The sequence below is a fragment of the Eucyclogobius newberryi genome, unplaced genomic scaffold, assembly GCF_026437365.1.
Source record: "Eucyclogobius newberryi isolate DKJ021-1_F unplaced genomic scaffold, fEucNew1.0.hap1 SCAF_7, whole genome shotgun sequence".
NCBI classification, from domain to species: Eukaryota; Metazoa; Chordata; class Actinopteri; order Gobiiformes; family Gobiidae; genus Eucyclogobius; species Eucyclogobius newberryi.
The window spans coordinates 41,647,121-41,664,094 of NW_027316389.1; the positions used below are offsets into that span (position 1 = coordinate 41,647,121).

A 16,974-nucleotide genomic window follows, 5' to 3' on the forward strand; every position below is an offset into this window, starting at 1 on the left:
GTGGAGGCCATGCCCAGCCAGAGTGTCCCTTCCCCGGGCAGAGTCTGGAGGAGTGGGGGGTGGCTCTGGAGATGCTCCGGGGGCTCCAGGGGGTGCTCGGCGGAGGCCATGCCCAGCCAGAGTGGCCCTTCCCCGGGCATAGTCTGGGGAGAGTGGGGGGTGGCTCTGGAGGTGCTCCGGGGGCTCCAGGGGGTGCTCAGTGGAGGCCATGCCCAGCCAGAGTGTCCCTTCCCCGGGCAGAGTCTGGAGGAGTGGGGGGTGGCTCTGGAGGTGCTCCGGGGGCTCCAGGGGTTCCAGGGGGTGCTCAGTGGGGGCCATGCCCAGCCAGAGTGGCCCTTCCCCGGGCAAAGTCTGGTCGTGTGCGGGGTGGATGATCCCTGCTCCGCCTCACGCGAGTTCGAGACCGGCTGGGTGCCCTTTTATCCATGAGGCACTGCACTGCCTCCGGCAGCCGAGTTCGGGGCCCGGTGAGGGCTCCAGGCTCCAGGGGCTCCGACCCGGAGCCTCCGACCCGCAGAAGGTGCTCCCTGGCCGGGCAAAGTCTGGCCGTGTGCGGGGTGGATGATCCCTGCTCCGCCTCACGCGAGTTCGAGACCGGCTGGGTGCCCTTTTATCCATGAGGCACTGCACTGCCTCCGGCAGCCGAGTTCGGGGCCCGGTGAGGGCTCCAGGCTCCAGGGGCTCCGACCCGCAGAAGGTGCTCCCTGGCCGGGCAAAGTCTGGCCGTGTGCGGGTGGATGATCCCTGCTCCGCCTCACGCGAGTTCGAGACCGGCTGGGTGCCCTTTTATCCATGAGGCACTGCACTTCCTCCGGCAGCCGAGTTCGGGGCCCGGTGAGGGCTCCAGGCTCCAGGGGCTCCGACCCGGAGCCTCCGACCCGCAGAAGGTGCTCCCTGGCCGGGCAAAGTCTGGCCGTGTGTGGGGTGGATGATCCCTGCTCCGCCTCACGCGAGTTCGAGACCGGCTGGGTGCCCTTTTATCCATGAGGCACTGCACTGCCTCCGGCAGCCGAGTTCGGGGCCCGGTGAGGGCTCCAGGCTCCAGGGGCTCCGACCCGGAGCCTCCGACCCGCAGAAGGTGCTCCCTGGCCGGGCAAAGTCTGGCCGTGTGCGGGGTGGATGATCCCTGCTCCGCCTCACGCGAGTTCGAGACCGGCTGGGTGCCCTTTTATCCATGAGGCACTGCACTGCCTCCGGCAGCCGAGTTCGGGGCCCGGTGAGGGCTCCAGGCTCCAGGGGCTCCGACCCGGAGCCTCCGACCCGCAGAAGGTGCTCCCTGGCCGGGCAAAGTCTGGCCGTGTGCGGGTGGATGATCCCTGCTCCGCCTCACGCGAGTTCGAGACCGGCTGGGTGCCCTTTTATCCATGAGGCACTGCACTTCCTCCGGCAGCCGAGTTCGGGGCCCGGTGAGGGCTCCAGGCTCCAGGGGCTCCGACCCGGAGCCTCCGACCCGCAGAAGGTGCTCCCTGGCCGGGCAAAGTCTGGCCGTGTGCGGGGTGGATGATCCCTGCTCCGCCTCACGCGAGTTCGAGACCGGCTGGGTGCCCTTTTATCCATGAGGCACTGCACTGCCTCCGGCAGCCGAGTTCGGGGCCCGGTGAGGGCTCCAGGCTCCAGGGGCTCCGACCCGGAGCCTCCGACCCGCAGAAGGTGCTCCCTGGCCGGGCAAAGTCTGGCCGTGTGCGGGGTGGATGATCCCTGCTCCGCCTCACGCGAGTTCGAGACCGGCTGGGTGCCCTTTTATCCAAGAATAAACTGGAGTGTGGAGCTTCTACGGGCCTCCAGGGGCACTGCCGACCCAGAGCTGTGCCCCGGCTTCAGTTCTCTGTATCTCAGGAAGTTTTTTATTTATACATTTATTTCATCCATAATCTCTGGCGCCTAAAGGGTTAAACGGCAGCGATACACACGCAAGTCTGTGCGTTCTAAGCACTCTTTTTTACTTTTAAAGTTCTTGAACACGGGATGCCAAACGGAGGGTACGCAAGGGCATGTTTAAAGGCCGACAAGACACAACCTTTGCTCTTGGAGGATGACCGCTTGCTTGCTTTAGACATAGGCCCCCCTGCAGCCCCATATGTCCTCGTTAGTATAGTGGACAGTATCTCCGCTTGTCACGCGGAAGACCTGGGTTCGATTCCCAGACGGGGAGAGAAAGTGCGTTTTACCCAGCACGAAAGCGTTGCACTGACGCTGAGGACTTGTCCCACCAACGTACCTGCGCTACACTATCGCTTCTGTAGTGTAGTGGTTATCACGTTTGCCTCACACGCAAAAGGTCCCCGGCTCGAAACCGGGCAGAAGCACGCCCTCATGCGAAGACTTTACTTGTCGAGGATGGGTTTGAAAGTCGGTGTTGCGTTTGACCCCCCCCCCAAAAAAAAAAAAAAACAACTAGTCACATGTACTGTACTTCACAAAGGGGCCACTCAAATTCCAAAGGTGGCCTATTTTGCACAAGGGTTTACGTGGAATGGGCTACCTCCCAAGGGGGTTGGGTTTAGGAACAGATACTTCACCTTCCCTCCCCCTCTTCTCCAGTCAGGGCTTTTGGCGGGAGATTTGAAATATCCAGCCCTTCCACTCAAAACGTCTCCGAGAATTTTTGTCCACTTCCGGAGCAGACAAACGGCAAGGAAGCGTTTAACATGAGGGTATGATGGCACATTTGCATGTAACGTGACGGCGAAAACAAACTGAATGACTTTTTTTAACCTGAGAGAGGAGGTGCACCGTTCTCGGAGGTACTGCAATACCGAGCCGATGCGTGGAGTGGACGGAGCAAGCCCCAAATTCCATCTCCCTGGTCCAAAAATCAATTTAATATACGGTCCCCGGGTAGGGGACGTATCAGATATTAAACTGATAAGAACAGATACTACACTTGATCTTAGCCAAAAGGCCGAGAAGCGATGCCCACAATGGGTTCGGGGAGCAGTGAGCTCTCCCCACGCTGACCCTCCCGTCAACGGTCCAAAGCGGCGCCCGCGCAAAGCGCCCGGCGGAGGGGCCGGAGCGCGAGCGGCGTACATGGAAACGACCCTTTGGGTTTTTTTTTTTTTCCTCTGACAAAAAACAAGAGGGGAGAGCGCGAACGCAGTCCCCCACTACCAGAAATTATGCAGTTGAGATTCCCACATTTGGGGAATTCACAGGGGTCAGCACATCCTGTTTGTGCAATGGACGAGCCTCGCCCTGGGTGAACCACCTTCCTGATCATGGTGTCGTCCCTGCCAGGTAAGTATGAGTTGCTCCGCTCCGAGCCAAGGCCCAGGCCCTGGAAGAGGCAATGTGGCAGCATGGTCCTTCCGGCCATTTGCATGGACCAGCTTCCACCCGACGATTGAGCCCCAGGTTAAACGGCAGCGATACACACGCAAGTCTGTGCGTTCTAAGCACTCTTTTTTACTTTTAAAGTTCTTGAACACGGGATGCCAAACGGAGGGTACGCAAGGGCATGTTTAAAGGCCGACAAGACACAACCTTTGCTCTTGGAGGATGCCCGCTCGCTTGCTTTAGACATAGGTAGAAAAGCCCCGCATTGAAGCAGGGCATCAAAAAATTGGAAAGATCTCTTGTTGTCCCTCTCCACGGAAATCTTTAGTAAAAGGCGAAAGATTTATACGCTCTGAAGAGAAACAAGAGTGCCACGTTGCAGCGCCACACGGCGTCCAGTACTTGAGGGCACACGGGGCTTCATCACGGGCAGTGTACTTCTGTTCACGCGCTCATTTGCATCGGCGGTCGCGCGGCAAAAGGGACACGACAGGCTCGCACGTCGTTTCTGTAGTGTAGCGGTTATCACGTTCGCCTAATGCGCGAAAGGTCCTCGGCTCGAAACCGGGCAGAAACAAAGCCTCCTTTTATGTTTGCTTCAATCTTTGACACGGTTCATTCCAAACTCGATGGTTTATTCCTAGAAAAGAGGGAGGAGCGGCGGAATTGTCGGCGTAGTCCTTCAAACTTTTCATCACAGAGATCGGGGGAAAAAGACACCGACACACACGCCCCAAAAAAAAAAAAAAAAAAAAAGGGGCCCCCCTGCAGCCCCATATGTCCTCGTTAGTATAGTGGACAGTATCTCCGCTTGTCACGCGGAAGACCTGGGTTCGATTCCCAGACGGGGAGAGAAAGTGCGTTTTACCCAGCACGAAAGCGTTGCACTGACGCTGAGGACTTGTCCCACCAACGTACCTGCGCTACACTATCGCTTCTGTAGTGTAGCGGTTATCACGTTTGCCTCACACGCAAAAGGTCCCCGGCTCGAAACCGGGCAGAAGCACGCCCTCATGCGAAGACTTTACTTGTCGAGGATGGGTTTGAAAGTCGGTGTTGCGTTTGACCCCCCCCCCAAAAAAAAAAAAAAACAACTAGTCACATGTACTGTACTTCACAAAGGGGCCACTCAAATTCCAAAGGTGGCCTATTTTGCACAAGGGTTTACGTGGAATGGGCTACCTCCCAAGGGGGTTGGGTTTAGGAACAGATACTTCACCTTCCCTCCCCCTCTTCTCCAGTCAGGGCTTTTGGCGGGAGATTTGAAATATCCAGCCCTTCCACTCAAAACGTCTCCGAGAATTTTTGTCCACTTCCGGAGCAGACAAACGGCAAGGAAGCGTTTAACATGAGGGTATGATGGCACATTTGCATGTAACGTGACGGCGAAAACAAACTGAATGACTTTTTTTAACCTGAGAGAGGAGGTGCACCGTTCTCGGAGGTACTGCAATACCGAGCCGATGCGTGGAGTGGACGGAGCAAGCCCCAAATTCCATCTCCCTGGTCCAAAAATCAATTTAATATACGGTCCCCGGGTAGGGGACGTATCAGATATTAAACTGATAAGAACAGATACTACACTTGATCTTAGCCAAAAGGCCGAGAAGCGATGCCCACAATGGGTTCGGGGAGCAGTGAGCTCTCCCCACGCTGACCCTCCCGTCAACGGTCCAAAGCGGCGCCCGCGCAAAGCGCCCGGCGGAGGGGCCGGAGCGCGAGCGGCGTACATGGAAACGACCCTTTGGGTTTTTTTTTTTTTCCTCTGACAAAAAACAAGAGGGGAGAGCGCGAACGCAGTCCCCCACTACCAGAAATTATGCAGTTGAGATTCCCACATTTGGGGAATTCACAGGGGTCAGCACATCCTGTTTGTGCAATGGACGAGCCTCGCCCTGGGTGAACCACCTTCCTGATCATGGTGTCGCCCCTGCCAGGTAAGTATGAGTTGCTCCGCTCCGAGCCAAGGCCCAGGCCCTGGAAGAGGCAATGTGGCAGCATGGTCCTTCCGGCCATTTGCATGGACCAGCTTCCACCCCACGATTGAGCCCCAGGTTAAACGGCAGCGATACACACGCAAGTCTGTGCGTTCTAAGCACTCTTTTTTACTTTTAAAGTTCTTGAACACGGGATGCCAAACGGAGGGTACGCAAGGGCATGTTTAAAGGCCGACAAGACACAACCTTTGCTCTTGGAGGATGACCGCTTGCTTGCTTTAGACATAGGTAGAAAAGCCCCGCATTGAAGCAGGGCATCAAAAAATTGGAAAGATCTCTTGTTGTCCCTCTCCACGGAAATCTTTAGTAAAAGGCGAAAGATTTATACGCTCTGAAGAGAAACAAGAGTGCCACGTTGCAGCGCCACACGGCGTCCAGTACTTGAGGGCACACGGGGCTTCATCACGGGCAGTGTACTTCTGTTCACGCGCTCATTTGCATCGGCGGTCGCGCGGCAAAAGGGACACGACAGGCTCGCACGTCGTTTCTGTAGTGTAGCGGTTATCACGTTCGCCTAACGGACGAAAGGTCCTCGGCTCGAAACGGGCAGAAACAAAGCCTCCTTTTATGTTTGCTTCAATCTTTGACACGGTTCATTCCAAACTCGATGGTTTATTCCTAGAAAAGAGGGAGGAGCGGCGGAATTGTCGGCGTAGTCCTTCAAACTTTTCATCACAGAGATCGGGGGAAAAAGACACCGACACACACGCCCCAAAAAAAAAAAAAAAAAAAAGGGGCCCCTCTGCAGCCTCATATGTCCTCGTTAGTATAGTGGACAGTATCTCCGCTTGTCACGCGGAAGACCTGGGTTCGATTCCCAGACGGGGAGAGAAAGTGCGTTTTACCCAGCACGAAAGCGTTGCACTGACGCTGAGGACTTGTCCCACCAACGTACCTGCGCTACACTATCGCTTCTGTAGTGTAGCGGTTATCACGTTTGCCTCACACGCAAAAGGTCCCCGGCTCGAAACCGGGCAGAAGCACGCCCTCATGCGAAGACTTTACTTGTCGAGGATGGGTTTGAAAGTCGGTGTTGCGTTTGACCCCCCCCCAAAAAAAAAACAAAACAACTAGTCACATGTACTGTACTTCACAAAGGGGCCACTCAAATTCCAAAGGTGGCCTATTTTGCACAAGGGTTTACGTGGAATGGGCTACCTCCCAAGGGGGTTGGGTTTAGGAACAGATACTTCACCTTCCCTCCCCCTCTTCTCCAGTAAGGGCTTTTGGCGGGAGATTTGAAATATCCAGCCCTTCCACTCAAAACGTCTCCGAGAATTTTTGTCCACTTCCGGAGCAGACTAACGGCAAGGAAGCGTTTAACATGAGGGTATGATGGCACATTTGCATGTAACGTGACGGCGAAAACAAACTGAATGACTTTTTTTAACCTGAGAGAGGAGGTGCACCGTTCTCGGAGGTACTGCAATACCGAGCCGATGCGTGGAGTGGACGGAGCAAGCCCCAAATTCCATCTCCCTGGTCCAAAAATCAATTTAATATACGGTCCCCGGGTAGGGGACGTATCAGATATTAAACTGATAAGAACAGATACTACACTTGATCTTAGCCAAAAGGCCGAGAAGCGATGCCCACAATGGGTTCGGGGAGCAGTGAGCTCTCCCCACGCTGACCCTCCCGTCAACGGTCCAAAGCGGCGCCCGCGCCAAGCGCCCGGCGGAGGGGCCGGAGCGCGAGCGCAAACATGGAAACGACCCTTTGGGTTTTTTTTTTTTTCCTCTGACAAAAAACAAGAGGGGAGAGCGCGAACGCAGTCCCCCACTACCAGAAATTATGCAGTTGAGATTCCCACATTTGGGGAATTCACAGGGGTCAGCACATCCTGTTTGTGCAATGGACGAGCCTCGCCCTGGGGGAACCACCTTCCTGATCATGGTGTCGCCCCTGCCAGGTAAGTATGAGTTGCTCCGCTCCGAGCCAAGGCCCAGGCCCTGGAAGAGGCAATGTGGCAGCATGGTCCTTCCGGCCATTTGCATGGACCAGCTTCCACCCGACGATTGAGCCCCAGGTTAAACGGCAGCGATACACACGCAAGTCTGTGCGTTCTAAGCACTCTTTTTTACTTTTAAAGTTCTTGAACACGGGATACCAAACGGAGGGTACGCAAGGGCATGTTTAAAGGCCGACAAGACACAACCTTTGCTCTTGGAGGATGACCGCTTGCTTGCTTTAGACATAGGTAGAAAAGCCCCGCATTGAAGCAGGGCATCAAAAAATTGGAAAGATCTCTTGTTGTCCCTCCCCACGGAAATCTTTAGTAAAAGGCGAAAGATTTATACGCTCTGAAGAGAAACAAGAGTGCCACGTTGCAGCGCCACACGGCGTCCAGTACTTGAGGGCACACGGGGCTTCATCACGGGCAGTGTACTTCTGTTCACGCGCTCATTTGCATCGTCGGTCGCGCGGCAAAAGGGACACGACAGGCTCGCACGTTGTTTCTGTAGTGTAGCGGTTATAACGTTCGCCTAACGCGCGAAAGGTCCTCGGCTCGAAACCGGGCAGAAACAAAGCCTCCTTTTATGTTTGCTTCAATCTTTGACACGGTTCATTCCAAACTCGATGGTTTATTCCTAGAAAAGAGGGAGGAGCGGCGGAATTGTCGGCGTAGTCCTTCAAACTTTTCATCACAGAGATCGGGGGAAAAAGACACCGACACACACGCCCCAAAAAAAAAAAAAAAAAAAAAGGGGCCCCCCTGCAGCCCCATATGTCCTCGTTAGTATAGTGGACAGTATCTCCGCTTGTCACGCGGAAGACCTGGGTTCGATTCCCAGACGGGGAGAGAAAGTGCGTTTTACCCAGCACGAAAGCGTTGCACTGACGCTGAGGACTTGTCCCACCAACGTACCTGCGCTACACTATCGCTTCTGTAGTGTAGCGGTTATCACGTTTGCCTCACACGCAAAAGGTCCCCGGCTCGAAACCGGGCAGAAGCACGCCCTCATGCGAAGACTTTACTTGTCGAGGATGGGTTTGAAAGTCGGTGTTGCGTTTGACCCCCCCCAAAAAAAAAAAAAAAAAACTAGTCACATGTACTGTACTTCACAAAGGGGCCACTCAAATTCCAAAGGTGGCCTATTTTGCACAAGGGTTTACGTGGAATGGGCTACCTCCCAAGGGGGTTGGGTTTAGGAACAGATACTTCACCTTCCCTCCCCCTCTTCTCCAGTCAGGGCTTTTGGCGGGAGATTTGAAATATCCAGCCCTTCCACTCAAAACGTCTCCGAGAATTTTTGTCCACTTCCGGAGCAGACAAACGGCAAGGAAGCGTTTAACATGAGGGTATGATGGCACATTTGCATGTAACGTGACGGCGAAAACAAACTGAATGACTTTTTTTAACCTGAGAGAGGAGGTGCACCGTTCTCGGAGGTACTGCAATACCGAGCCGATGCGTGGAGTGGACGGAGCAAGCCCCAAATTCCATCTCCCTGGTCCAAAAATCAATTTAATATACGGTCCCCGGGTAGGGGACGTATCAGATATTAAACTGATAAGAACAGATACTACACTTGATCTTAGCCAAAAGGCCGAGAAGCGATGCCCACAATGGGTTCGGGGAGCAGTGAGCTCTCCCCACGCTGACCCTCCCGTCAACGGTCCAAAGCGGCGCCCGCGCCAAGCGCCCGGCGGAGGGGCCGGAGCGCGAGCGCAAACATGGAAACGACCCTTTGGGTTTTTTTTTTTTTCCTCTGACAAAAAACAAGAGGGGAGAGCGCGAACGCAGTCCCCCACTACCAGAAATTATGCAGTTGAGATTCCCACATTTGGGGAATTCACAGGGGTCAGCACATCCTGTTTGTGCAATGGACGAGCCTCGCCCTGGGGGAACCACCTTCCTGATCATGGTGTCGCCCCTGCCAGGTAAGTATGAGTTGCTCCGCTCCGAGCCAAGGCCCAGGCCCTGGAAGAGGCAATGTGGCAGCATGGTCCTTCCGGCCATTTGCATGGACCAGCTTCCACCCGACGATTGAGCCCCAGGTTAAACGGCAGCGATACACACGCAAGTCTGTGCGTTCTAAGCACTCTTTTTTACTTTTAAAGTTCTTGAACACGGGATACCAAACGGAGGGTACGCAAGGGCATGTTTAAAGGCCGACAAGACACAACCTTTGCTCTTGGAGGATGACCGCTTGCTTGCTTTAGACATAGGTAGAAAAGCCCCGCATTGAAGCAGGGCATCAAAAAATTGGAAAGATCTCTTGTTGTCCCTCCCCACGGAAATCTTTAGTAAAAGGCGAAAGATTTATACGCTCTGAAGAGAAACAAGAGTGCCACGTTGCAGCGCCACACGGCGTCCAGTACTTGAGGGCACACGGGGCTTCATCACGGGCAGTGTACTTCTGTTCACGCGCTCATTTGCATCGTCGGTCGCGCGGCAAAAGGGACACGACAGGCTCGCACGTTGTTTCTGTAGTGTAGCGGTTATAACGTTCGCCTAACGCGCGAAAGGTCCTCGGCTCGAAACCGGGCAGAAACAAAGCCTCCTTTTATGTTTGCTTCAATCTTTGACACGGTTCATTCCAAACTCGATGGTTTATTCCTAGAAAAGAGGGAGGAGCGGCGGAATTGTCGGCGTAGTCCTTCAAACTTTTCATCACAGAGATCGGGGGAAAAAGACACCGACACACACGCCCCAAAAAAAAAAAAAAAAAAAAAGGGGCCCCCCTGCAGCCCCATATGTCCTCGTTAGTATAGTGGACAGTATCTCCGCTTGTCACGCGGAAGACCTGGGTTCGATTCCCAGACGGGGAGAGAAAGTGCGTTTTACCCAGCACGAAAGCGTTGCACTGACGCTGAGGACTTGTCCCACCAACGTACCTGCGCTACACTATCGCTTCTGTAGTGTAGCGGTTATCACGTTTGCCTCACACGCAAAAGGTCCCCGGCTCGAAACCGGGCAGAAGCACGCCCTCATGCGAAGACTTTACTTGTCGAGGATGGGTTTGAAAGTCGGTGTTGCGTTTGACCCCCCCCAAAAAAAAAAAAAAAAAACTAGTCACATGTACTGTACTTCACAAAGGGGCCACTCAAATTCCAAAGGTGGCCTATTTTGCACAAGGGTTTACGTGGAATGGGCTACCTCCCAAGGGGGTTGGGTTTAGGAACAGATACTTCACCTTCCCTCCCCCTCTTCTCCAGTCAGGGCTTTTGGCGGGAGATTTGAAATATCCAGCCCTTCCACTCAAAACGTCTCCGAGAATTTTTGTCCACTTCCGGAGCAGACAAACGGCAAGGAAGCGTTTAACATGAGGGTATGATGGCACATTTGCATGTAACGTGACGGCGAAAACAAACTGAATGACTTTTTTTAACCTGAGAGAGGAGGTGCACCGTTCTCGGAGGTACTGCAATACCGAGCCGATGCGTGGAGTGGACGGAGCAAGCCCCAAATTCCATCTCCCTGGTCCAAAAATCAATTTAATATACGGTCCCCGGGTAGGGGACGTATCAGATATTAAACTGATAAGAACAGATACTACACTTGATCTTAGCCAAAAGGCCGAGAAGCGATGCCCACAATGGGTTCGGGGAGCAGTGAGCTCTCCCCACGCTGACCCTCCCGTCAACGGTCCAAAGCGGCGCCCGCGCAAAGCGCCCGGCGGAGGGGCCGGAGCGCGAGCGGCGTACATGGAAACGACCCTTTGTTTTTTTTTTTTTTTCCTCTGACAAAAAACAAGAGGGGAGAGCGCGAACGCAGTCCCCCACTACCAGAAATTATGCAGTTGAGATTCCCACATTTGGGGAATTCACAGGGGTCAGCACATCCTGTTCGTGCAATGGACGAGCCTCGACCTGGGTGAACCACCTTCCTGATCATGGTGTCGCCCCTGCCAGGTAAGTATGAGTTGCTCCGCTCCGAGCCAAGGCCCAGGCCCTGGAAGAGGCAATGTGGCAGCATGGTCCTTCCGGCCATTTGCATGGACCAGCTTCCACCCGACGATTGAGCCCCAGGTCAAACGGCAGCGATACACACGCAAGTCTGTGCGTTCTAAGCACTCTTTTTTACTTTTAAAGTTCTTGAACACGGGATGCCAAACGGAGGGTACGCAAGGGCATGTTTAAAGGCCGACAAGACACAACCTTTGCTCTTGGAGGATGACCGCTTGCTTGCTTTAGACATAGGTAGAAAAGCCCCGCATTGAAGCAGGGCATCAAAAAATTGGAAAGATCTCTTGTTGTCCCTCTCCACGGAAATCTTTAGTAAAAGGCGAAAGATTTATACGCTCTGAAGAGAAACAAGAGTGCCACGTTGCAGCGCCACACGGCGTCCAGTACTTGAGGGCACACGGGGCTTCATCACGGGCAGTGTACTTCTGTTCACGCGCTCATTTGCATCGGCGGTCGCGCGGCAAAAGGGACACGACAGGTTCGCATGTCGTTTCTGTAGTGTAGCGATTATCACGTTCGCCTAACGCGCGAAAGGTCCTCGGCTCGAAACCGGGCAGAAACAAAGCCTCCTTTTATGTTTGCTTCAATCTTTGACACGGTTCATTCCAAACTCGATGGTTTATTCCTAGAAAAGAGGGAGGAGCGGCGGAATTGTCGGCGTAGTCCTTCAAACTTTTCATCACAGAGATCGGGGGAAAAAGACACCGACACACACGCCCCAGAAAAAAAAAAAAAAAAAAAAGGGGCCCCCCTGCAGCCCCATATGTCCTCGTTAGTATAGTGGACAGTATCTCCGCTTGTCACGCGGAAGACCTGGGTTCGATTCCCAGATGGGGAGAGAAAGTGCTTTTTACCCAGCACGAAAGCGTTGCACTGACGCTGAGGACTTGTCCCACCAACGTACCTGCGCTACACTATCGCTTCTGTAGTGTAGCGGTTATCACGTTTGCCTCACACGCAAAAGGTCCCCGGCTCGAAACCGGGCAGAAGCACGCCCTCATGCGAAGACTTTACTTGTCGAGGATGGGTTTGAAAGTCGGTGTTGCGTTTGACCCCCCCCCCAAAAAAAAACAAAACAACTAGTCACATGTACTGTACTCCACAAAGGGGCCACTCAAATTCCAAAGGTGGCCTATTTTGCACAAGGGTTTACGTGGAATGGGCTACCTCCCAAGGGGGTTGGGTTTAGGAACAGATACTTCACCTTCCCTCCCCCTCTTCTCCAGTCAGGGCTTTTGGCGGGAGATTTGAAATATCCAGCCCTTCCACTCAAAACGTCTCCGAGAATTTTTGTCCACTTCCGGAGCAGACAAACGGCAAGGAAGCGTTTAACATGAGGGTATGATGGCACATTTGCATGTAACGTGACGGCGAAAACAAACTGAATGACTTTTTTTAACCTGAGAGAGGAGGTGCACCGTTCTCGGAGGTACTGCAATACCGAGCCGATGCGTGGAGTGGACGGAGCAAGCCCCAAATTCCATCTCCCTGGTCCAAAAATCAATTTAATATACGGTCCCCGGGTAGGGGACGTATCAGATATTAAACTGATAAGAACAGATACTACACTTGATCTTAGCCAAAAGGCCGAGAAGCGATGCCCACAATGGGTTCGGGGAGCAGTGAGCTCTCCCCACGCTGACCCTCCCGTCAACGGTCCAAAGCGGCGCCCGCGCAAAGCGCCCGGCGAAGGGGCCGGAGCGCGAGCGGCGTACATGGAAACGACCCTTTGGGTTTTTTTTTTTTTCCTCTGACAAAAAACAAGAGGGGAGAGCGCGAACGCAGTCCCCCACTACCAGAAATTATGCAGTTGAGATTCCCACATTTGGGGAATTCACAGGGGTCAGCACATCCTGTTTGTGCAATGGACGAGCCTCGCCCTGGGTGAACCACCTTCCTGATCATGGTGTCGCCCCTGCCAGGTAAGTATGAGTTGCTCCGAGCCAAGGCCCAGGCCCTGGAAGAGGCAATGTGGCAGCATGGTCCTTCCGGCCATTTGCATGGACCAGCTTCCACCCGACGATTGAGCCCCAGGTTAAACGGCAGCGATACACACGCAAGTCTGTGCGTTCTAAGCACTCTTTTTTACTTTTAAAGTTCTTGAACACGGGATGCCAAACGGAGGGTACGCAAGGGCATGTTTAAAGGCCGACAAGACACAACCTTTGCTCTTGGAGGATGACCGCTTGCTTGCTTTAGACATAGGTAGAAAAGCCCCGCATTGAAGCAGGGCATCAAAAAATTGGAAAGATCTCTTGTTGTCCCTCTCCACAGAAATCTTTAGTAAAAGGCGAAAGATTTATACGCTCTGAAGAGAAACAAGAGTGCCACGTTGCAGCGCCACACGGCGTCCAGTACTTGAGGGCACACGGGGCTTCATCACGGGCAGTGTACTTCTGTTCACGCGCTCATTTGCATCGGCGGTCGCGCGGCAAAAGGGACACGACAGGCTCGCACGTCGTTTCTGTAGTGTAGCGGTTATCACGTTCGCCTAACGCGCGAAAGGTCCTCGGCTCGAAACCGGGCAGAAACAAAGCCTCCTTTTATGTTTGCTTCAATCTTTGACACGGTTCATTCCAAACTCGATGGTTTATTCCTAGAAAAGAGGGAGGAGCGGCGGAATTGTCGGCGTAGTCCTTCAAACTTTTCATCACAGAGATCGGGGGAAAAAGACACCGACACACACGCCCCAAAAAAAAAAAAAAAAAAAGGGGCCCCCCTGCAGCCCCATATGTCCTCGTTAGTATAGTGGACAGTGTCTCCGCTTGTCACGCGGAAGACCTGGGTTCGATTCCCAGACGGGGAGAGAAAGTGCGTTTTACCCAGCACGAAAGCGTTGCACTGACGCTGAGGACTTGTCCCACCAACGTACCTGCGCTACACTATCGCTTCTGTAGTGTAGCGGTTATCACGTTTGCCTCACACGCAAAAGGTCCCCGGCTCAAAACCGGGCAGAAGCACGCCCTCATGCGAAGACTTTACTTGTCGAGGATGGGTTTGAAAGTCGGTGTTGCGTTTGACCCCCCCCCAAAAAAAAAAAAACAACTAGTCACATGTACTGTACTCCACAAAGGGGCCACTCAAATTCCAAAGGTGGCCTATTTTGCACAAGGGTTTACGTGGAATGGGCTACCTCCCAAGGGGGTTGGGTTTAGGAACAGATACTTCACCTTCCCTCCCCCTCTTCTCCAGTCAGGGCTTTTGGCGGGAGATTTGAAATATCCAGCCCTTCCACTCAAAACGTCTCCGAGAATTTTTGTCCACTTCCGGAGCAGACAAACGGCAAGGAAGCGTTTAACATGAGGGTATGATGGCACATTTGCATGTAACGTGACGGCGAAAACAAACTGAATGACTTTTTTTAACCTGAGAGAGGAGGTGCACCGTTCTCGGAGGTACTGCAATACCGAGCCGATGCGCCATATGTCCTCGTTAGTATAGTGGACAGTATCTCCGCTTGTCACGCGGAAGACCTGGGTTCGATTCCCAGACGGGGAGAGAAAGTGCGTTTTACCCAGCACGAAAGCGTTGCACTGACGCTGAGGACTTGTCCCACCAACATACCTGTGCTACACTATCGCTTCTGTAGTGTAGCGGTTATCACGTTTGCCTCACACGCAAAAGGTCCCCGGCTCGAAACCGGGCAGAAGCACGCCCTCATGCGAAGACTTTACTTGTCGAGGATGGGTTTGAAAGTCGGTGTTGCGTTTGACCCCCCCCAAAAAAAAAAAAAACAACTAGTCACATGTACTGTACTTCACAAAGGGGCCACTCAAATTCCAAAGGTGGCCTATTTTGCACAAGGGTTTACGTGGAATGGGCTACCTCCCAAGGGGGTTGGGTTTAGGAACAGATACTTCACTCACTCCCCCTCTTCTCCAGTCAGGGCTTTTGGCGGGAGATTTGAAATATCCAGCCCTTCCACTCAAAACGTCTCCGAGAATTTTTGTCCACTTCCGGAGCAGACAAACGGCAAGGAAGCGTTTAACATGAGGGTATGATGGCACATTTGCATGTAACGTGACGACGAAAACAAACTGAATGACTTTTTTTTTTAAACCTGAGAGAGGAGGTGCACCGTTCTCGGAGGTACTGCAATACCGAGCCGATGCGCGGAGTGGACGGAGCAAGCCCCAAATTCCATCTCCCTGGTCCAAAAATAAATTTAATATACGGTCCCCGGGTAGGGGACGTATCAGATATTAAACTGATAAGAACAGATACTACACTTGATCTTAGCCAAAAGGCCGAGAAGCGATGCCCACAATGGGTTCGGGGAGCAGTGAGCTCTCCCCACGCTGACCCTCCCGTCAACGGTCCAAAGCGGCGCCCGCGCAAAGCGCCCGGCGGAGGGGCCGGAGCGCGAGCGGCGTACATGGAAACGACCCTTTGGTTTTTTTTTTTTTTCCTCTGACAAAAAACAAGAGGGGAGAGCGCGAACGCAGTCCCCCACTACCAGAAATTATGCAGTTGAGATTCCCACATTTGGGGAATTCACAGGGGTCAGCACATCCTGTTTGTGCAATGGACGAGCCTCGCCCTGGGTGAACCACCTTCCTGATCATGGTGTCGCCCCTGCCAGGTAAGTATGAGTTGCTCCGCTCCGAGCCAAGGCCCAGGCCCTGGAAGAGGCAATGTGGCAGCATGGTCCTTCCGGCCATTTGCATGGACCAGCTTCCACCCGACGATTGAGCCCCAGGTTAAACGGCAGCGATACACACGCAAGTCTGTGCGTTCTAAGCACTCTTTTTTACTTTTTAAAGTTCTTGAACACGGGATGCCAAACGGAGGGTACGCAAGGGCATGTTTAAAGGCCGACAAGACACAACCTTTGCTCTTGGAGGATGACCGCTTGCTTGCTTTAGACATAGGTAGAAAAGCCCCGCATTGAAGCAGGGCATCAAAAAATTGGAAAGATCTCTTGTTGTCCCTCTCCACGGAAATCTTTAGTAAAAGGCGAAAGATTTATACGCTCTGAAGAGAAACAAGAGTGCCACGTTGCAGCGCCACACGGCGTCCAGTACTTGAGGGCACACGGGGCTTCATCACGGGCAGTGTACTTCTGTTCACGCGCTCATTTGCATCGGCGGTCGCGCGGCAAAAGGGACACGACAGGCTCGCACGTCGTTTCTGTAGTGTAGCGGTTATCACGTTCGCCTAACGCGCGAAAGGTCCTCGGCTCGAAACCGGGCAGAAACAAAGCCTCCTTTTATGTTTGCTTCAATCTTTGACACGGTTCATTCCAAACTCGATGGTTTATTCCTAGAAAAGAGGGAGGAGCGGCGGAATTGTCGGCGTAGTCCTTCAAACTTTTCATCACAGAGATCGGGGGAAAAAGACACCGACACACACGCCCCAAAAAAAAAAAAAAAAAAAAGGGGCCCCCCTGCAGCCCCATATGTCCTCGTTAGTATAGTGGACAGTATCTCCGCTTGTCACGCGGAAGACCTGGGTTCGATTCCCAGACGGGGAGAGAAAGTGCGTTTTACCCAGCACGAAAGCGTTGCACTGACGCTGAGGACTTGTCCCACCAACGTACCTGCGCTACACTATCGCTTCTGGAGTGTAGCGGTTATCACGTTTGCCTCACACGCAAAAGGTCCCCGGCTCGAAACCGGGCAGAAGCACGCCCTCATGCGAAGACTTTACTTGTCGAGGATGGGTTTGAAAGTCGGTGTTGCGTTTGACCCCCCCCCAAAAAAAAAAAAACAACTAGTCACATGTACTGTACTTCACAAAGGGGCCACTCAAATTCCAAAGGTGGCCTATTTTGCACAAGGGTTTACGT

The 16,974-nt window shown here is 53.4% G+C and overlaps 37 non-coding genes across 37 annotated transcripts; 16 read left to right on the plus strand and 21 right to left on the minus strand.

Annotated features, from left to right (window-relative positions):
* Positions 1–2,080: 2,080 nt before the first annotated feature.
* Positions 2,081–2,152, plus strand: trnad-guc (transfer RNA aspartic acid (anticodon GUC)). Its single transcript has one exon. It is a non-coding gene; the product is annotated as a tRNA-Asp (tRNA).
* Positions 2,153–2,233: 81 nt separating this feature from the next.
* Positions 2,234–2,306, plus strand: trnav-cac (transfer RNA valine (anticodon CAC)). Its single transcript has one exon. It is a non-coding gene; the product is annotated as a tRNA-Val (tRNA).
* A 416-nt stretch (positions 2,307–2,722) lies between these two features.
* On the minus strand, positions 2,723–2,914 carry LOC140349692 (U2 spliceosomal RNA). The gene has a single exon (XR_011924612.1). It is a non-coding gene; the product is annotated as a U2 spliceosomal RNA (small nuclear RNA).
* Positions 2,915–3,079: 165 nt separating this feature from the next.
* LOC140349654 (U1 spliceosomal RNA) lies at positions 3,080–3,245 on the minus strand. The gene has a single exon (XR_011924578.1). It is a non-coding gene; the product is annotated as a U1 spliceosomal RNA (small nuclear RNA).
* Positions 3,246–3,532: 287 nt separating this feature from the next.
* LOC140349772 (U5 spliceosomal RNA) lies at positions 3,533–3,646 on the minus strand. Its single transcript, XR_011924691.1, has one exon. It is a non-coding gene; the product is annotated as a U5 spliceosomal RNA (small nuclear RNA).
* A 410-nt stretch (positions 3,647–4,056) lies between these two features.
* trnad-guc (transfer RNA aspartic acid (anticodon GUC)) lies at positions 4,057–4,128 on the plus strand. Its single transcript has one exon. It is a non-coding gene; the product is annotated as a tRNA-Asp (tRNA).
* Positions 4,129–4,209: 81 nt separating this feature from the next.
* On the plus strand, positions 4,210–4,282 carry trnav-cac (transfer RNA valine (anticodon CAC)). The gene has a single exon. It is a non-coding gene; the product is annotated as a tRNA-Val (tRNA).
* A 416-nt stretch (positions 4,283–4,698) lies between these two features.
* Positions 4,699–4,890, minus strand: LOC140349693 (U2 spliceosomal RNA). Its single transcript, XR_011924613.1, has one exon. It is a non-coding gene; the product is annotated as a U2 spliceosomal RNA (small nuclear RNA).
* Positions 4,891–5,055: 165 nt separating this feature from the next.
* Positions 5,056–5,221, minus strand: LOC140350310 (U1 spliceosomal RNA). Its single transcript, XR_011925171.1, has one exon. It is a non-coding gene; the product is annotated as a U1 spliceosomal RNA (small nuclear RNA).
* A 287-nt stretch (positions 5,222–5,508) lies between these two features.
* LOC140349773 (U5 spliceosomal RNA) lies at positions 5,509–5,622 on the minus strand. The gene has a single exon (XR_011924692.1). It is a non-coding gene; the product is annotated as a U5 spliceosomal RNA (small nuclear RNA).
* A 408-nt stretch (positions 5,623–6,030) lies between these two features.
* trnad-guc (transfer RNA aspartic acid (anticodon GUC)) lies at positions 6,031–6,102 on the plus strand. The gene has a single exon. It is a non-coding gene; the product is annotated as a tRNA-Asp (tRNA).
* Positions 6,103–6,183: 81 nt separating this feature from the next.
* trnav-cac (transfer RNA valine (anticodon CAC)) lies at positions 6,184–6,256 on the plus strand. The gene has a single exon. It is a non-coding gene; the product is annotated as a tRNA-Val (tRNA).
* Positions 6,257–6,671: 415 nt separating this feature from the next.
* LOC140349694 (U2 spliceosomal RNA) lies at positions 6,672–6,863 on the minus strand. Its single transcript, XR_011924614.1, has one exon. It is a non-coding gene; the product is annotated as a U2 spliceosomal RNA (small nuclear RNA).
* Positions 6,864–7,027: 164 nt separating this feature from the next.
* On the minus strand, positions 7,028–7,193 carry LOC140349642 (U1 spliceosomal RNA). Its single transcript, XR_011924567.1, has one exon. It is a non-coding gene; the product is annotated as a U1 spliceosomal RNA (small nuclear RNA).
* A 287-nt stretch (positions 7,194–7,480) lies between these two features.
* On the minus strand, positions 7,481–7,594 carry LOC140349816 (U5 spliceosomal RNA). Its single transcript, XR_011924732.1, has one exon. It is a non-coding gene; the product is annotated as a U5 spliceosomal RNA (small nuclear RNA).
* Positions 7,595–8,004: 410 nt separating this feature from the next.
* trnad-guc (transfer RNA aspartic acid (anticodon GUC)) lies at positions 8,005–8,076 on the plus strand. Its single transcript has one exon. It is a non-coding gene; the product is annotated as a tRNA-Asp (tRNA).
* Positions 8,077–8,157: 81 nt separating this feature from the next.
* On the plus strand, positions 8,158–8,230 carry trnav-cac (transfer RNA valine (anticodon CAC)). Its single transcript has one exon. It is a non-coding gene; the product is annotated as a tRNA-Val (tRNA).
* Positions 8,231–8,644: 414 nt separating this feature from the next.
* Positions 8,645–8,836, minus strand: LOC140349695 (U2 spliceosomal RNA). Its single transcript, XR_011924615.1, has one exon. It is a non-coding gene; the product is annotated as a U2 spliceosomal RNA (small nuclear RNA).
* A 164-nt stretch (positions 8,837–9,000) lies between these two features.
* LOC140349643 (U1 spliceosomal RNA) lies at positions 9,001–9,166 on the minus strand. The gene has a single exon (XR_011924568.1). It is a non-coding gene; the product is annotated as a U1 spliceosomal RNA (small nuclear RNA).
* A 287-nt stretch (positions 9,167–9,453) lies between these two features.
* Positions 9,454–9,567, minus strand: LOC140349817 (U5 spliceosomal RNA). Its single transcript, XR_011924733.1, has one exon. It is a non-coding gene; the product is annotated as a U5 spliceosomal RNA (small nuclear RNA).
* Positions 9,568–9,977: 410 nt separating this feature from the next.
* trnad-guc (transfer RNA aspartic acid (anticodon GUC)) lies at positions 9,978–10,049 on the plus strand. The gene has a single exon. It is a non-coding gene; the product is annotated as a tRNA-Asp (tRNA).
* An 81-nt stretch (positions 10,050–10,130) lies between these two features.
* Positions 10,131–10,203, plus strand: trnav-cac (transfer RNA valine (anticodon CAC)). The gene has a single exon. It is a non-coding gene; the product is annotated as a tRNA-Val (tRNA).
* Positions 10,204–10,617: 414 nt separating this feature from the next.
* Positions 10,618–10,809, minus strand: LOC140349696 (U2 spliceosomal RNA). Its single transcript, XR_011924616.1, has one exon. It is a non-coding gene; the product is annotated as a U2 spliceosomal RNA (small nuclear RNA).
* A 165-nt stretch (positions 10,810–10,974) lies between these two features.
* Positions 10,975–11,140, minus strand: LOC140349657 (U1 spliceosomal RNA). Its single transcript, XR_011924581.1, has one exon. It is a non-coding gene; the product is annotated as a U1 spliceosomal RNA (small nuclear RNA).
* A 287-nt stretch (positions 11,141–11,427) lies between these two features.
* LOC140349774 (U5 spliceosomal RNA) lies at positions 11,428–11,541 on the minus strand. The gene has a single exon (XR_011924693.1). It is a non-coding gene; the product is annotated as a U5 spliceosomal RNA (small nuclear RNA).
* Positions 11,542–12,105: 564 nt separating this feature from the next.
* trnav-cac (transfer RNA valine (anticodon CAC)) lies at positions 12,106–12,178 on the plus strand. Its single transcript has one exon. It is a non-coding gene; the product is annotated as a tRNA-Val (tRNA).
* Positions 12,179–12,593: 415 nt separating this feature from the next.
* Positions 12,594–12,785, minus strand: LOC140349697 (U2 spliceosomal RNA). The gene has a single exon (XR_011924617.1). It is a non-coding gene; the product is annotated as a U2 spliceosomal RNA (small nuclear RNA).
* A 165-nt stretch (positions 12,786–12,950) lies between these two features.
* Positions 12,951–13,116, minus strand: LOC140350311 (U1 spliceosomal RNA). Its single transcript, XR_011925172.1, has one exon. It is a non-coding gene; the product is annotated as a U1 spliceosomal RNA (small nuclear RNA).
* Positions 13,117–13,398: 282 nt separating this feature from the next.
* LOC140349820 (U5 spliceosomal RNA) lies at positions 13,399–13,512 on the minus strand. The gene has a single exon (XR_011924736.1). It is a non-coding gene; the product is annotated as a U5 spliceosomal RNA (small nuclear RNA).
* A 134-nt stretch (positions 13,513–13,646) lies between these two features.
* On the plus strand, positions 13,647–13,719 carry trnav-aac (transfer RNA valine (anticodon AAC)). The gene has a single exon. It is a non-coding gene; the product is annotated as a tRNA-Val (tRNA).
* Positions 13,720–14,612: 893 nt separating this feature from the next.
* trnad-guc (transfer RNA aspartic acid (anticodon GUC)) lies at positions 14,613–14,684 on the plus strand. Its single transcript has one exon. It is a non-coding gene; the product is annotated as a tRNA-Asp (tRNA).
* An 81-nt stretch (positions 14,685–14,765) lies between these two features.
* trnav-cac (transfer RNA valine (anticodon CAC)) lies at positions 14,766–14,838 on the plus strand. The gene has a single exon. It is a non-coding gene; the product is annotated as a tRNA-Val (tRNA).
* Positions 14,839–15,253: 415 nt separating this feature from the next.
* LOC140349731 (U2 spliceosomal RNA) lies at positions 15,254–15,445 on the minus strand. Its single transcript, XR_011924651.1, has one exon. It is a non-coding gene; the product is annotated as a U2 spliceosomal RNA (small nuclear RNA).
* A 165-nt stretch (positions 15,446–15,610) lies between these two features.
* On the minus strand, positions 15,611–15,776 carry LOC140350312 (U1 spliceosomal RNA). Its single transcript, XR_011925173.1, has one exon. It is a non-coding gene; the product is annotated as a U1 spliceosomal RNA (small nuclear RNA).
* A 288-nt stretch (positions 15,777–16,064) lies between these two features.
* On the minus strand, positions 16,065–16,178 carry LOC140349775 (U5 spliceosomal RNA). Its single transcript, XR_011924694.1, has one exon. It is a non-coding gene; the product is annotated as a U5 spliceosomal RNA (small nuclear RNA).
* Positions 16,179–16,312: 134 nt separating this feature from the next.
* On the plus strand, positions 16,313–16,385 carry trnav-aac (transfer RNA valine (anticodon AAC)). The gene has a single exon. It is a non-coding gene; the product is annotated as a tRNA-Val (tRNA).
* A 202-nt stretch (positions 16,386–16,587) lies between these two features.
* Positions 16,588–16,659, plus strand: trnad-guc (transfer RNA aspartic acid (anticodon GUC)). The gene has a single exon. It is a non-coding gene; the product is annotated as a tRNA-Asp (tRNA).
* The last annotated feature ends 315 nt before the right edge of the window (positions 16,660–16,974 follow it).